Consider the following 16,624-nt stretch of genomic DNA (forward strand, 5'->3'; position numbering starts at 1 on the left):
TTGCAACTACTTGCAACCACTTATCAACATATAGGCTATCCCAAGATTTCACTGACCTGCAACGGGTCAATTCAGACGGCTGCAATTTTTTTGCTACTGGTTGCAAATGCAAGTTTGGATTTTTCCATATGTACTTTTAGTTTGTTTAGATTTTTTCTCTAATTCAGTTAATTAGTTCTGAAGCAGATGTGCTACTTTTTATTATTTTTAGTGTTAGTTTTAGTTTTTTTTTATACTTTCGGCCCTTTTCAATCCTGCACCAAATAAAAAAGATAAGTCAGGTGCAGGATTGAAAAGGGCCAGAGTAAGTATTGTCACCTGATTCGAATGCTATCAATGCATTGAATGGGAGATTATCACGTTGTATCAGAGCTTTGAATGGGCGAAGTAGGCGACCTACTACCTACCCGCGATTTATCAGACCATTCATTTGGGTGTTATCAAGACATACTGACCTACCAACTGACATGACTTAATAGTTCAGTTTAGGTTTCGCTTTTGGTTTGGGACCATGACGGAGGCGCGCAGTCACAGGCGAACTGTCACCCCGTGAAGGACCACCGAGGGAGCTAAGGCGACCGAGTTGCCGTCCTGAACGGTGTGACGTTCGCCTGTGCCTACTCAGCGCCGTTCGAGTTATGTACCGATAGGCACAGAATCGTAAATATTGTTGTGGGGACTGCTCCGCCTCCAAGTAGGTCAGTAGCTCCTAAATGAATGGTCTGATAAATCGCGGGTAGGTAGTAGGTCGCCTACTTCGCCCATTCAAAGCTCTGATACAACGTGATAATCTCCCATTCAATGCATTGATAGCATTCGAAGCCGGTGGTATTGTCTAATAAAAGATCAAGAAAAGATTGACGAAATTGACGAAAACGAAAACTAAGGGCATTTTGTCTATCAAATCAGTTTGTTTTAGTTAGTTTTGTAAACAACACAGTTTCAGTTAGTTATTGTTTTATGTTTTTATTTATTTCAGTTAAAGAAAAAGTTTTTTCAATTTTAGTTTTCATTATTTTGTTAGTTAGTTAACTATAATAACATTGGTTGCAACTAGTTTGCTTTGGTGTGGAGTTAACAGTCAGTGTAGCTCAGTTTCTGGCAAACCAGAATTGCATGCAGTGGTGGCAAAAGTACTCAAATGTTTTACTTAAGTAAAAGTATCAATACTGCAATGTAGAAATACTCCGTTACGAGCAAAAGTCTGGTATTCAAAATTGACTTTAGTAAAAGTACAAAAGAATTGGCATCAAAATATACTTACCAAAAGTAAAAGTCTGCATTATGCAGAATGTCCCATTTCAAGTTTTCAAAAAACAATAAAAACCTTTTGAAAATAGCAGATCTACAAGCTCACATCGCGTCGCGATGCGACGCGTTGTGAGCTTGTAGATCTGCTATTTTCAAATAGCCGAAATATATATAGAGAGGTTAATGTATGTTTTGTAATAAAAATCTAAATCTACGAAGTAACTAGTAACTAAAGTGTTCAAATAATTGTAGTGAAGTAAAAGTGCAATATTTTCCTCAGAGATGTTGAGTAGAAAAAAGTGGAAATACTCCACTAAAGTAAAAAAATACCTCAAAATTGTACTTAAGTACAGTACTTAAGTAAATGTACTTAGTTACTTTCCACCACTGATTGCATGTACAGTGCCATCATGCAATCTTAATGAGACCATAATGATGTCCATTAAGGAAGTGACCTCTGCTTTCACATGACCATTACGCTCAACACCATTGAAACATGGTTATCATTAACCCATTTAATCCAGGAAAGCATCTCTGTCAATTTTAGATTTCTTTGGGCGATTCAAAAATAGCAGATCTACAAGCTCATAGCGCTATGAGCAGCTTGTAGATCTGCTATTTTTGAAAAATCTTGAACATTTGTGCAAATCTTTGAATATATATATATTTTTGTAACTGTCAAATGTCTCAACAAATGTCTTCATTTTTCTGAAAAAATATTGTTGCTATAATATCAGTGATGCTCGAACAGCCAGAATTATTTGTTTTTTGGCCGCCGGTCCCGCCAAAATGTTGTTTCTTCAAAGATTTGACTTAAAAAATATATGTATTCAACACAAATGTTCAAGATTTTTCAAAAATTGTACATCTACAAGCTCGTAGTGCAGCACGCTACGAGCTTGTAGATCTGCTATTTTTGAATAGCCATAGTATTACAAAATTATGGTAATAGCTAAAAATCTAAAATGACACAGATGCATTCCCAGATTGAATGGGTTAATTCTTCCCTGCCCTCTTCTACTCGGTACAGAGAGCTGTGGGATCTATAAACGCAGCAACCGTTTACATGCTAGCTCAGAGGAGAAACACACAACCGTTACATGCTAGCTCAGAGGAGAAACACACAATCATACTCACTTACTGACTTATAATGCTTGTTCTTTTAATGTTCCTGCTCATCCTCACAGGTAAGACATTTATGAATAACATGCATGCATGCAGTGTTTATTTATTTGCTTATTTTAAAAGGATCCCCCATTAGCTGATGCCATGGCAATCAGCTAGTCTTACTGGGGTCCACAAAAAACATATTACAAAACACATACAAAACAACTGCAACATGAAATTGTATTATTTCACATTAAAGTTACATCAATATCAATATAAAAACAGATTAAAACATAAACACTGGTACGAAATTACACAATATTGCAATTTTGCAAATTATTACTTCAACTATGGTCATCTGCATTCCAGTAAATGCCTCTTATAGGATTATTATTACATTATTTTGACAAATGTCAAGTGCTAAATTATTCTAATAAACTATGGCTCTATAAATGACTGCTTCTTTTTTTTCCATTGAGTTTGTCTTTCAACAATATGAGCATTAACAGCATATCTTGTATTGTGAGTCAGCAGTGACTGAATTTATTTGTTCTGTGTTTCGTTTTTGGCCTAAAACTATTTCCCAAACATTGTGATGTAAGTGATGTCCAGCGTTGTCAAATCAATCATGATTTAACCACTTAAATCATAATGAATTTTATTTATAATGCACTTTACATTTGTGAAAATCTCAAAGCGTTAAAAGTGCTACTTGAAGCTTTTATACTTAATAGGAAATTAAAACAAATGTTTTACTTGGTCCGCTCTTTCTGACCCCCCTTCACCAAATCTCTTTGCAGACAATTAGCAGATCTACAAGCTCACAATGCATTGAGCTGTGATGCATTGTGAGCTTGTTGATCAGCTATTTTTCGCTAAATGTACACCCCAGAGGAGAGAAGCTACAGGTTTGAAGTGGTTAATTTGGTTAAGTTATTCATTTGTTGTTGTTAATGTGTTTATTGAATCAGTAGCTCTGCAAAAAGACTCCCAGTATAACATGGTCTGCTTTGTTCAGAGGGAGACATTTCCTTGATGAATTCCACCGGTTTGGATAGTGTGTTTAACTACATGAACCCTATTAGGGCAGATTTATAAAATAGCAGATCTACAAGCACACAATACGAGCCACATATTTAGTGTCGGGAAAAAAGAGGCGACCTAGTATGGACCCTTGGGGGACTCCAGTCAAATGACTATAATAGAGTTTACGGGACCTATCTTCTGCCCTGTGCTATCAGAATTAAATCAATGCAGACTAAATCGTAGCAAGCTATCCATACTAAACTAAATGTCCCTGGTGCCAGCCGGCTCAGCAGATTCATATACTGCAGCACCCATGCCACCCATGACATCAACCCAGACCCCAGCCAATGACCTGATGCCACTTACAGAAGGAGGTGAGTAGACATGCGTTTGAATGACAGTCAAGCTATTGTAGCGTCCCGGGCGGCTAGAGTCAAGGAAGGTAAATTAAGGAAGGACGCGACGAGCATGCGCCATGACGCTCCTGGGTGGAACACTCGGACCAGAAGTTCGATGAAATATATTATTGCAGTGAATGAGACTGGACAAACACTATTTCTGAACGATCGCGACCTTTGTCATATAATCGGTTCAGGAGTATAAAAGAAGACATATCACCAGTTGTTTTGTGATTTGGTTGTCAGACTGGCAGTGATGGACAGTCTTGCGATACTTTGGCACGTTCATAAACTTACTTTGTGCTCTTTAGATACCTCTATACAATTATACAGTGTACATATAGAAAAGCAACACCTCTATCAGGGTTCCCACACATTTTTAACAACGAATTTTCAAAACGTTTCGGTAACTTTTCTAAAGTATTTTACCCCATTTCCAGGACTCTAGAAATCATACAGTGCAATAATGAGACTCTTAAACCAGTGTGCCATCAATGCCCCAAGACAGACTCGAGCGAAGGTTGTCACGTGACAAAAAGAACAGATCTACAAGCTAACAACGTATCGAGTAACACTGCATTTCACCCGTCTTTCACGTAATGTTAGACACAAACATGTATTTTGTTGCTGTCGGGCAGAAACCTCTTATCTCCGTAGTTTAACCACCCAGTGCAGCGAATCTGCCGGCTGGGAATGTTGGATAGAGAAAAAAAAGGGTAAATAAAGGGTGTCTCTTCCTTCATTTACCTTCCTTGGCTAGAGTGGTGAACTCCATTTCCCAGCATGCACCGGAGCGCTAAAGACTACGGTTATTGTTATGTGTCGTGTTATAATTTGGATATGTGAATGTGTTTTGGGGTTGTGTTGTGGGACTCTATGTGTAATGTTATGTTGTTTTTGACCAGTTCCTCTCCCCTTTCTGGAAGCTGGCTCCCTCGTGGGGGCTACCCTGGATGGGGTGGACGGTGGAGGAGGTGATGATGAAGGTGAGTAGAGCTGACTTTTTTTTTTCAGGCTTGTAGATCTTCGATTTTCGCATAAGAATTGAATAAGTGTGGAAAAACCCTTTGGTTTGTGATCAGATTGACTGCTTAATGAACAGTAAAGGCAATAGGATTAGTTAAACCTAGCAGTTAGCCTGGTCCGGACCAGGCTAACTGCTAGGTTTAAACTTATCCGGGGTGAATTCATGGGTAATCCTGGATAAATTAAGCCAGGATAGCTGTTAAATCCAGGCTTAACCCCTAATTCTGCTTTCGTGAAATAGGCCGCAGGAAGGGGTGTGCGAACTGTGCGGCCGCACAGGGCCCCGCGCTTGGGGGAGCCCCGCAAAAAATGATAATAATAATAATAATTAATTAACAGAATCACATTTATTAAGAGTTATAAAAATAAATAACCGCAAATAACCACCAAAACTCGGAAATATCCGCACAAAACCGCCCAAAAATCTCTCGCGCACGCGACTTCGCACAGGGCCCCGCATTTCTCCCAGACGGCTCTGGCCCCAGGTCTATGAAAACAAGCCCATCTGGGATGTAAGCCAGAAGAGAGGGAGAGAGAGAGAGAATATTAAATTGAAGGCAAGACAACAGTTACTGAAGGCCTGAACCATGTAGAATTGATTGACTTAACTAGAACAGTCCTCCTCAGAGCACAGGTCTCCACCACGCCGGGTTGTCTACCCAGGGCCCGCAAACTTTGGAAGGCAGTCATAAACACTTGGAATGGAATGGGCAAAGAATGTTAACTAATCTTCTTAAAGTAGAATCTGAAAATGGCAATGAGAGTTGATAAAACATAAAGTTTATATTATTAATAGGCTATGTTAAACTTTTTATTATTCTATATTCTCATTTGTTATTCAAATAAAAGTTACTAATAATAAAATACACCACACCTATATTAAAATTGGCTTAAGGGAGGACAGGCGGGCGGTTGGACCACGCCGTTACACTCATGTCACCATGACTCAGCCATAACCATATACTAAGGAGTTCCAAAAGCAGCTACGCCCAAATATGGAGTGTGTTGTCAATGTGTCATCATGGCATCAGGCACAAACAAATCACTCATCTCCATATATGGCCACAAAAGGGGCCATGCCCATTATTAACATATACTAATGACATCAGGAATCTCGATTTATGACCATGAAAAGAGGACTGACAGATACAAAGATCTCAATATATGGCCATATCAGTTGGATATGGCCATATACCCCCCCCCCCCATCTGAAAATGGTTTGTGCCAGGGACCCCCCTCAGGAGTGTTAAAAAGTTATTCAAAAATCCTCAAAAATAGCAGATGTGCGAGCTTGTATATCTGCTATTTTTGAGAACCAATGTTCTAAATCCTGAGTTTTCTGAAACACTTTTTATGTTTCTATATATATATATATATATATATATATATATATATATATATATATATATATATATATATATATATATATATATATATATATATATATATATATATATATACACATACATACATACATACATACATACATACATACACACACACACATATAAACAAAAAAAGCATTTCAGAACACTCGTATAGCTAAAATCAAATCAAAATGACACTGACACAATGAAAGATGCTTCCTCAGTTTTAATGGGTTAAATGGCCTGTCTTGGTTTAAAGCCCACTCACCACGACAAGGTGCAGGCCGAGAGTGGGACCCCCCCCTTCCCCTCTGTGGGGAAGGGGGGGGGGGTTGCAGATCAATGATGGGGACACGACAAGTATCTCTGACGAGACAACATGAAACATATATTGCAAACATGAGCAAAGAGATATTACATAATACAATATATTACAAACATAAGTGTATTTCGTGTATCATCATCATCAGATGTCCAGCTCAGTGACGTGCAGCATGGTGGTCTGTACAGGATACATGGGTGATTATGTGATCAGCAGTCTGCTCGTTGAACAGACAGACAGAGGTTGAACAGACAGACAGAGGTTGAACAGACAGACAGAGGTTGAACAGACAGACAGGGGTCGAACAGACAGACAGGGGTCACAGACAGGGGTCGAACAGTCGGAAAGACAGACAGTGGTCGGACAGACGGACAGACAGGGGTCGGACAGACAGACAGAGGTTGAACAGACAGACAGAGGTTGAGGTTTTTTTTTTTTTTTGGTCTTTTTTATTGTGCTCCTTTTCCTCTAAGCACCTTAACGTCCATTGTCTATCATGCACAGTATAAGTATAACATGCACAGTATACAATACATTGCTGCTATGCTCAGGCACCTTAGTTTAGTTTTATTTAGTTTTTTTTAGTTTTTATTATCTCAGGTAATTTGTAAATATGTAGATAACTTGTCTGGCCTTCTGTTGCTCTCTTGTTTTGATCTCCTTCCCACTTACCCCCCACCCTCTTCCTCTTCTTCTTCTCCCCCCCCCCCTCTTCTTTCTATGGAAACTAACGTTGCGATGGGAACGATGTACAAAAAAGAATTTCACCCACTTTTTTACCTTGTAAACCTGTGATGTGACAATAAAACTGATTCTGATTCTGAACAGACAGACAGGGGTCGAACAGACAGACAGGGGTCACAGACAGGGGTCGAACAGAGAGACAGAGGTCGAACAGACAGACAGAAAGACAGAGGTTGAACAGACAGACAGAGGTCGGACAGTCGGAAAGACAGACAGTGGTCGGACAGACGGACAGAGGTTGAACAGACAGACAGACAGACAGAGGTTGAACAGACAGACAGACAGAGGTTGAACAGACAGACAGACAGAGGTTGAAAAGACAGACAGAGGTTGAACAGACAGACAGAGGTCGGACAGTCGGTCGGACAGACGGACAGACAGGGGTCGGACAGACAGACAGAGGTTGAACAGACAGACAGACAGAGGTTGAACAGACAGACAGAGGTTGAACAGACAGACAGACAGACAGACAGAGGTCAAACAGACAGACAGAGGTCGAACAGACAGACAGGGGTCAAACAGACAGACAGACAGAGGTTGAACAGACAGACAGACAGACAGGGGTCGAACAGACAGACAGAGGTCGAACAGACAGACAGACAGGGGTCGGACAGACAGACAGGGGTCGGACGGACGGACAGGGGTCGGACAGACAGACAGACAGGGGTTGAACAGACAGACAGACAGAGGTTGGACAGACAGACAGAGGTTGAACAGACAGACAGACAGACAGACAGACAGAGGTTGAACAGACAGACAGAGGTTGAACAGACAGACAGACAGAGGTTGGACAGACAGACAGACAGACAGACAGACAGAGGTTGAACAGACAGACAGACAGACAGAGGTTGGACAGACAGACAGAGGTTGAACAGACAGACAGACAGACAGAGGTTGAACAGACAGACAGAGGTTGAACAGACAGACAGACGTGGGTTTTCAGCCTGAGGTGAAAGCTGGGCAGTGACTCTGCTGTCCTGACATCAGTGGGGAGTTCATTCCACCACTGTGGGGCCAGAACAGAAAAAAGCAGTTGATTAGTTACTACGTAGGCAGATTTAAAATAACTCATGATTTACGTACACATCAGAACTTGATTTACACACACAGAGACCTTTTGGTAGAGGTTTGGATTGTCATTGGATTGCCATGATGTAACTCCAAATGTGGGCGAGAAATGAAAAATAGTTGCTCCATTGATCATTCAAAATGTTGGAACACATCAACATGTTCTTGATCTTCTTCGAGCAAGAAATTAAACTTTTAAATGAAAAACGATTAAAATGTAGCAGCGTCATGTGACTAGTGTGAACGAACGCCCCCCCCCCCCCCCCCCCCCCAATTGACCAGGTCCATGCCCGGATTTACAGAGGCCTATGTCTAAAAACATATTGAATGCAAATTCAAACACACACTCTCTCTCTCTCACACACACAAAATAACAGCCACAACACTACCAACATAGTCGTACTACAACCTGAAAAAAACGACCTCGTAGATTCAACCTGAAAACAAAAAGTACACTATACCAACATAGTCGATTCCACAACCTGAAAAAAAAGCAGCAGAGCAACATCTTTAACCACATCAGCACGCATACGTGGTGTTGGATGCATGGACCAGCATCCAACACCAACACCGCAGCATCCAACAAACTGCAGCATGAAGCAGCTGCAGCATCCAGCAAAGGAAAAGGAAAAATTAGGCCTGTCACAATTATTACATAATCACAATAGTTTTTGGGGGATAATAGTCATAATCATCATAATCGTTTCCATGCTGAAAATGTTTCATATATTTTCAAACATAAAAAAAAAACAAATGGAAATAGCCGATCTACAAGCTCAAAACACGTCACGATGTGGCACGTTTTGAGCTCGTAGATCGCCCATTTCCACTATTCATGTTTTTTTTTAAGTATAGTAATTGAATTATGCAATATATCTGCATCATATCGGCCCTGTGCAGCTTTTGTTTACGAAGTCTAAAAAAAAACAGAGAAAGTTTTATTCATAATGTTAGTGCGACGCAATTAAACGGTTAAATCGCAATTATTTGAGCGATAATTAATGGTCAAGTTAAACGTCATAATGGTGACAGGCCTAAAGAGGTTCCTACTTTGAGCTGTCTTCAGAGGAAACCCCCGGCGGGCCGAGGTCTTTGGCGGAGACCACCAGTGGAGACCGCCGTGAGGCGACCAGAATTCTGATCACTCAGCGATCGAGCCACAGTGGAGGTCCACCGAAGACCAGGGTCAACAGCACGGCGGAATCCCCCCCCAGGCAGACAAATCCATGGATAGAGAGAGATTCTCCATCTCTAAGGGCATCCTCGGGTTGAGCCTTCCAGCGGTGTCGGGGAGGGTGTTATACACTGTAGGTGACAGTGGTGGAAAAAGTACTCAATTGCTTTACTTAAGTAAAAAATACCAATACTGCAATGTAGAAGTACTCCGTTACAAGTAAAAGTCCGGAATTAAACATTTACTTGAGTAAAAGTACAAAAGTATTGGCATCAAAATGCACTTTAAGTACCAAAAGTAAAAGTACTAGGCTATTTGAAAATAGCAGATCTACAAGCTCATTTGTGAGCTTGTAGATCGGCTATTTTCAAATAGCCTAGGTATAAAATAAGGCTAAAGTGGTTAATGTGTGTTTTATAATATAAAAATGTGTATCTGAAAAGTAACTAGTAACTAAAGTTTTCAAATAATTGTAGTGGAGTAAAAGTACAATATTTGCCTCTGAGATGTAGTGGAGTAGAAGTAAAAGTATTGGAAATTGGATATACTCAAGTAAAGTACAAATACCTTAAAACTGTACTTAAGTGCAGTGCTTAAGTAAATGTACTTACTTACTTTCCACCACTGGTAGGTGAGAACCTCAGTCTTCTGGGCATTTATGGCACAAGAACAATCTCCGCACAGTCTGTGTCTCCACTCTGAGAGAGAGAGAAAGAAAGAAAGAAAGAAAGAAAGAAAGAAAGAAAGAAAGAAAGAAAGAAAGAAAGAAAGAAAGAAAGAAAGAAATAAAGAACTGTCACAACATACAGCCTAGTATTTCAAATCAAACTTTATTTATAGAGCACATTTAAAACAACACAAGCTGAACCAAAGTGCTGCACAAGGTTGAGACAAACAAAGCATCAACAGACACCTGTCGGCGCACAGACACATATGTGCATAAAGTTAAAACACATTACGCCAAGTGTCATTTTCAGATTTCTTTGGCTATTCAAAAATAGCAGATATACAAGCTCATAGCGCGGCACTCGGTGAAAAATCGTTGCGCGTTGTGAGCTTGTAGATCGGCTACTTTTGCTGAAGGTTCCCCCCAGAAGAGGGATGCTGGGGGTTCAAGTGGTTAACAAAAGCGCTTAAAGCGGCATTAAGTCTTAAGCTTTTGATCATCTTGGAGAGCAACCACAGCGCCACTAGGGGGCGTCAACAAAGTAGGCTACTCAACATTATTTGTAATTTGTATTTTCCATTGCTTCTAAAAGCAGATGAGATATTGACTCAACAAACTCTATTGTGCGGCCATTTAGATTTATCAAAATATTTTCAACATTGCGTTTTTACATTTTCTCAAACTTTTGTATTACTGTAACTTATGCCATAATACTGCCATAACAGTAGAACAGAAGTTACACAATACGATGATAATGCCTAGATTGAGCATCGAGTAGTAGAACAGTGGTTCCCAAACTCCCAAAATTATTTTGGGGGTCCCCAGATGATTAGCTTAATGTGCATTATACAACAGGTAGTTCCGACCAAGCAATCTGATTGGTTGAAATAGCTTTCTAGCCGTGCTTCAAACCAGCATCATAGCACGGGCCTAATCACATTAATAAATCACTCCGCACTGCAGTCCGCACCTGATTAGACCATATATGGCACAGCTGTGCTGTGACGTCACGCTGTCCCACGGTAGGAAAACAAACAGCACGGCGAAAATACCTGGCGAATAGCCGATCTACAAGTTCACAACGTGTCGCCATCGCGACGGGTTGTCAGCTTGTAGATCAGTTATTTTGGCCACGTGACACGGTCATACGACGGAGCATATAGCCTACTGGAATTCATTCCACTGCAAGCATTGATAGCTCAGCTGTCTTGATGAGACGGTGCTTCAGGCTCATAGCACTGCTACAGGGACTATTTAATGTCTCAGTGAAAAACTTTTCTCTTTACAGGGAAACGGATAATAGCGACACATTTTTATTATGAATTGCTCCACAATATGAATACATTTGGATGTGTTTTGTTGGTAACTGTTGTATAATCGCAATATTACACTCGAGGGTGTGCTTTACCTTACATTATTGGCACTTCTGTGATGCTGGCGGAACTCGGCTTCGCCTCGTTCCTGACCGCATCACAGGCGTGCCAATAATGACGGTAAAGCACACCCTCTTGTGTAATATTGCTTAAACATCACACTCAACAGTAAACAAACCGACATACAGTATAAGTGTATGCAGGGTATTGGCACATTTTCTAAAGTTACAATTTAAGGACTTTTAAGACCTTTTTAATACCTCTAAAATGACAAATACAAATGAGCTAATAAACCATTACTGCGTCATAAGTAGCCAACTATACTATTTAAAAAACGGTCAAACATTGGGCCAAATTGTCAAATATCACCTAAGAAAGGCAAACATTTTAAAAATAGCAGATCTACAGATCTGCTATTTTTGCTACTTCTGTGTGACATAGAATGGCAAAGTACAGCATTAATTTACAAAAGAAGTTATAAGAGGTGTCTGCCCGACAATATATGCAATGTGTCCCTCTGGAGTGAGTGTGGAAATAATAGTGTCCCTCTCCATCATCAAAGTTGCCATCCCTGCATGCTGTAGGTTATACTGTAAGTCAGGGCTACTCAACTTAAGATGGCTCAGGGGCCACTCAGCAAAATACCAAAAGTCCAAGGGGCCGCAAGCTAAAAATGACGGTCCTACACTACGGCCCACACACTACGCATTGTTATTGTTATAAGAAAATGTACATTTTGACATCATATTCTTTTCACTGTACCCGTTTATTTTGTGTGTATGTCCAGTGGCATCAGTTCAGCAAAAGCTAAGGTATGACAAGGTTAGGGTTGCCAACTCCCAGAGATTGAAATAAGGGACACCTACCCTGGGCGCGCGGCAAAGCCGCGCGGCCGGAAAAAAATGGGGGTCAAACCCCCAAAAAAAAACCGAAATGCATAGAAAACTATGCATTATACCTGTAACAATTGATGTTTGTTTTTGAATTTTTTTTTAGCAACCCATATATTTGAACGGAAATGTATATTTTTATCCTGTGCTTAATTCTTTTTTTTCTTCTTTTTTTTTTTGACCATGAGGGGCCGCCAAGACGCTGCGTTGGGGCCGCATGCGGCCCGCGGGCCGCGGGTTGAGTAGCGCTGCTGTAAGTGGTTAATGTATGTTGTGTAATAATAATCAAAATCTACAAAGTAACTAGCAACTAAAGTTTTCAAATAAATGTAGTGGAGTAGAAGTAAAATAGCCTGTGTGTCTCTGAGATGTAGTGGAGTAGAAGTCAAAGTATTGCAAATTGGAAATACTACAGTAGAGTAAAAGCTCCTAAAAACGTACAGTACTTGAGTACATGTACTTAGTTACTTTACACCACTGACTAGGCCTGCATAGCCTGTGTCAGTGTCAGCATCACAAACAAACACAGCTCAATACAACACATATATTCACTTCAAATCACACAATGCTTCATCCTGACAAGTTGTAGCTTTTTACCAAGTCAAATAAGAGTGAAATTACACACAATTTCATCAATTCCTTAATGCTAAGGAGTTAATTAGCTATGCCAGTGTCTCAAAGTGGGGTCCGGGGACCCCCAGGGGTCCTTGAAGGGGTTCCAGGGGGTTCCCAGCCAAATGATTGATATATAGGAATATGAACCAAATGAACCCTTATGTGTCTGTAACTCTGAGAGCGTACAAATGGAACCAAAAGGACCCTAACTACCTAATTTTAACCTAATTAAAATGGTTGAGAATCACTGCTATGGCCGTAAAAATCTTCCTTTATGGGGGGGGTCCCTGGTATATCTTTTAAAACGGGGGTCCGGGGGCTAATATGCAGTGGTGTAAAGTAACTAAGTACATTAAAGCTGTTAGGATTTAGAATACATTTGGTAGGATCCCCAGAAGCAAAGATTTGAGTTAAAACATGTTCGCTTTAAAACATATATATATATTAAAAGCTATAATATCAGTGGTTCTCAAACTTTCCTCATGTCAAAGGACCCCCACAGTGATATGTACTTGCCACCTGGCCATCAGCGCCCCATTATAACTTTCTGATTTCACTGTGAGTGCTGCTACTGCAGTGGTTCTCTTCTCAAACATGTTTGGCGCAGGGCACCCCTGTCAACAACTGTTTCATCCACGACGGCACCCCTGAATGACATTGTTACTTTACAGCACCTTTTACATGCATGTCATATTACGGTACGTAAATATGTAAATCTTTCTCCCTAAGATACAGAGTAGCCTGTAAGTCACGAGGAAAACCGTTTCCATTATAGGACGGATTGAAAATAACTTTCTATTTGACGTTTAACCCCAGCATCCCCATTCTGATGGGAAACATTCGCCAAAAAATAGCAGATCTACAAGCTCACAATGCGTCACAGCTAGGGGTGTGCCGATACACTAATTTCACCAAACGATACGATACGATATTTGGCTCACAACTTCGATACGATTTCGATACGATACGCACTTTTTTTATTATGAAAAATATATGGGGGAGAAAAAAAGCCAATGCAAACAAATAATTCTGTTTTTGCATTATTCAGATATGCGAACTTGTAGCTTTTCAGCTACAATAGCCGTTTTGAATCCAAATAGGGCAATAGTGTGACACCTGACCCGAAAAAAAAACAACATGTCACCCTTTTCACCTCGGGGCTGTTTGCATGCCTGATTATTATTATTGTAATTATTATTATTTTGAAAACGATTTTTTTTTTCAAAACGATACATATCGTCATGAAAACGTATCGCGATATATCGTGGGACGATATATCGGCACACCCCGACGCGTTGTGAGCTTGTAGATCTGCTATTTTTTGGGCGAAGAGTTTAGGCGGTTTAGACTGAAAAAGAACGCACCGAGTACAGCGCAACTCAGGTCCGTTTTACAAAGTCAAAATGTGATCAAAGTATTCCGCGGTACCCCTGGACTTGAGTCACGGGTCACGGCACCCTAGGGTGCCATGACGGCACCCACTTTGAGAAACCCTGTACTACTGTACCTCCAGCTGCTCGTCCCGCAGTAGCTGCATCACCAGCGTGCGGAGGCGCAGCACCCTCGGCGGGACAGAGACTGAGGAGTGTGAACAGGTTGTAGAAACACCATGATGATGATCTGCACGTAGGTCAGCACGGAGTAGCGGGCGTGCCACGACCTGTTGCTCGCCATCTAGAGAGAGCAGAGAGAGGGTTTTATATGTTATTGAACCTTTATTTAACCCATTAAGACCGGGAACGCGTCTGTGTAACCACTTAAACCAGGGGTCTTCAACGTTTTCAGGCCAAGGACCCCCTAGCTGAGAGGGAGATGAAGCAGGGACCCCCTACTCTATATTGTATAAAATTGTGTTTCAGATTAAAGTTTTTTTTTTAACTTAGCCTGTTCTTTTCCCCCTCTACACCTATAGCCTCTTTGCCAAAAATAGCCAATCTACGAGCTCTCAACGCCTTGAGAGCTTGTAGATCTGCTATTTTCGGCTAATGTTCTCCTCAGAAAAGGAATTCTAGGGTTCAAGTGGTTAATGTTAAAAAAACTAAATCCTATCACACAAAGATTTGGCGGACCCCCTATAGTAGCTCTGAGGACCCCCTAGGGGTCCCGGACCCCCTGTTGAAGACCCCTGACTTAAACCATTATTTTATACTTTGGCTATTCAAAAATAGCAGATATACAAGCTCATTGCCGTGCTATGAGCTTGTAGATCTGCTATTTTTGTAAAAACCCTGTGAAAATGTGTGCAAATCTTTGAATATATTTCGTAAAGCGAATATTTGTAACTCATATCTTTGCTTCTGGGGAGGTCCCTGGAACAACACATTTTGAGATGGGGGGTCCGTGGCCAAATACATATCATTTTTGGTGGTCCTTGACAAACAAAAAAGTTTGAGAACCACTGGTATTATAGCAGCATAAGGAATGAGGATTTTTTTTTCTTTACTGGAGTATTTCCCATTTTCAATATTTTTACTTCTACTCCACTATACATCTCAGAGGCAAATATTGTACTTTTACTCCACTATAATTATTTGAAAACTTTAGTTACTAGTTACTTTGCAGATATACATGATTACATTATAAAACATACATTTTTACCACTTTAGCCCTATTTTATTTCATTATAAAACATACATTACCCACTTCAGCTCTATTCTATACTATAGGCTAATTGAAAATAGCAGATCTACAAGCTCACAGTGAGCTTGTAGATCTGCTATTTTCTAACATTTCAATACTTTACCTTTGGTACTTTAAGTACATTTTGATACCAATACTTTTACTCAAGTACATTTTTAATTCCAGACTTTTACTTGTAACAGAGTACTTCTTCTACATTGCAGTGTTGATACTTTTACTCAAGTAAAACATTTGAGTACTTTTTCCAATATTATGTGTCAATTTTGGGGTCCTAGACATGAAGACATTTTAGAACCACTGAGCTAAGCCATTGGTTCTCAAAGTGGGGTCCGGGGACCCCCAGGGGTCCTTGAGGGAGTTCCAGGGGGTCCCCAGCTAAATGATAGATAGTTAGGAACCAAATGGACCCTTATGGGTCTGTAACTGTGAGTGTACAAATGGAACCGGGTCCATTTGGTTCCATTTGTACACTCTCAAATTAACATTGATTTTACAATATAAATTGGGGTCCCAGAGATAGAAATGTCATTAAATGGGGGTCCGTAGCCTAAATGCATGTCAAACTGGGGGTCCTTGAAATGAAAATGGTTGAGAATCACTGCTATAGAGCCATAAACAATCTTCTCTTATGGGGGTCCGCGGGCTAACAAGTGTCAATTTGGGGGTCCTTGACATGAAAAGGTTTGAGACTAAGCTAACACACACCTGCAGTAAAACTCACCTGTTTGGTGGATGGAGAGATAATTTACTTCTGTTTCCACAGTCTGGTCACAAAGTGTGTTTTAACAGCTTGTTTTCACCAGCCTGGTGAACACTGACAACTTTACTCGACGTCTATGTGGAGTAACTTTATATTATGAGTTGTTTATGTCACTATAACAGTCTTTTATTACTTCTAAACAAGCTGCGCTTGTTAACAAACCGTGTGTCGTCTGTTTGCTGGTGTGTGTGTGTGT

The sequence above is a fragment of the Gymnoscopelus braueri genome, assembly GCF_963280865.1.
Source record: "Gymnoscopelus braueri genome assembly, chromosome: 17".
In the NCBI taxonomy this organism is placed as follows: Eukaryota; Metazoa; Chordata; class Actinopteri; order Myctophiformes; family Myctophidae; genus Gymnoscopelus; species Gymnoscopelus braueri.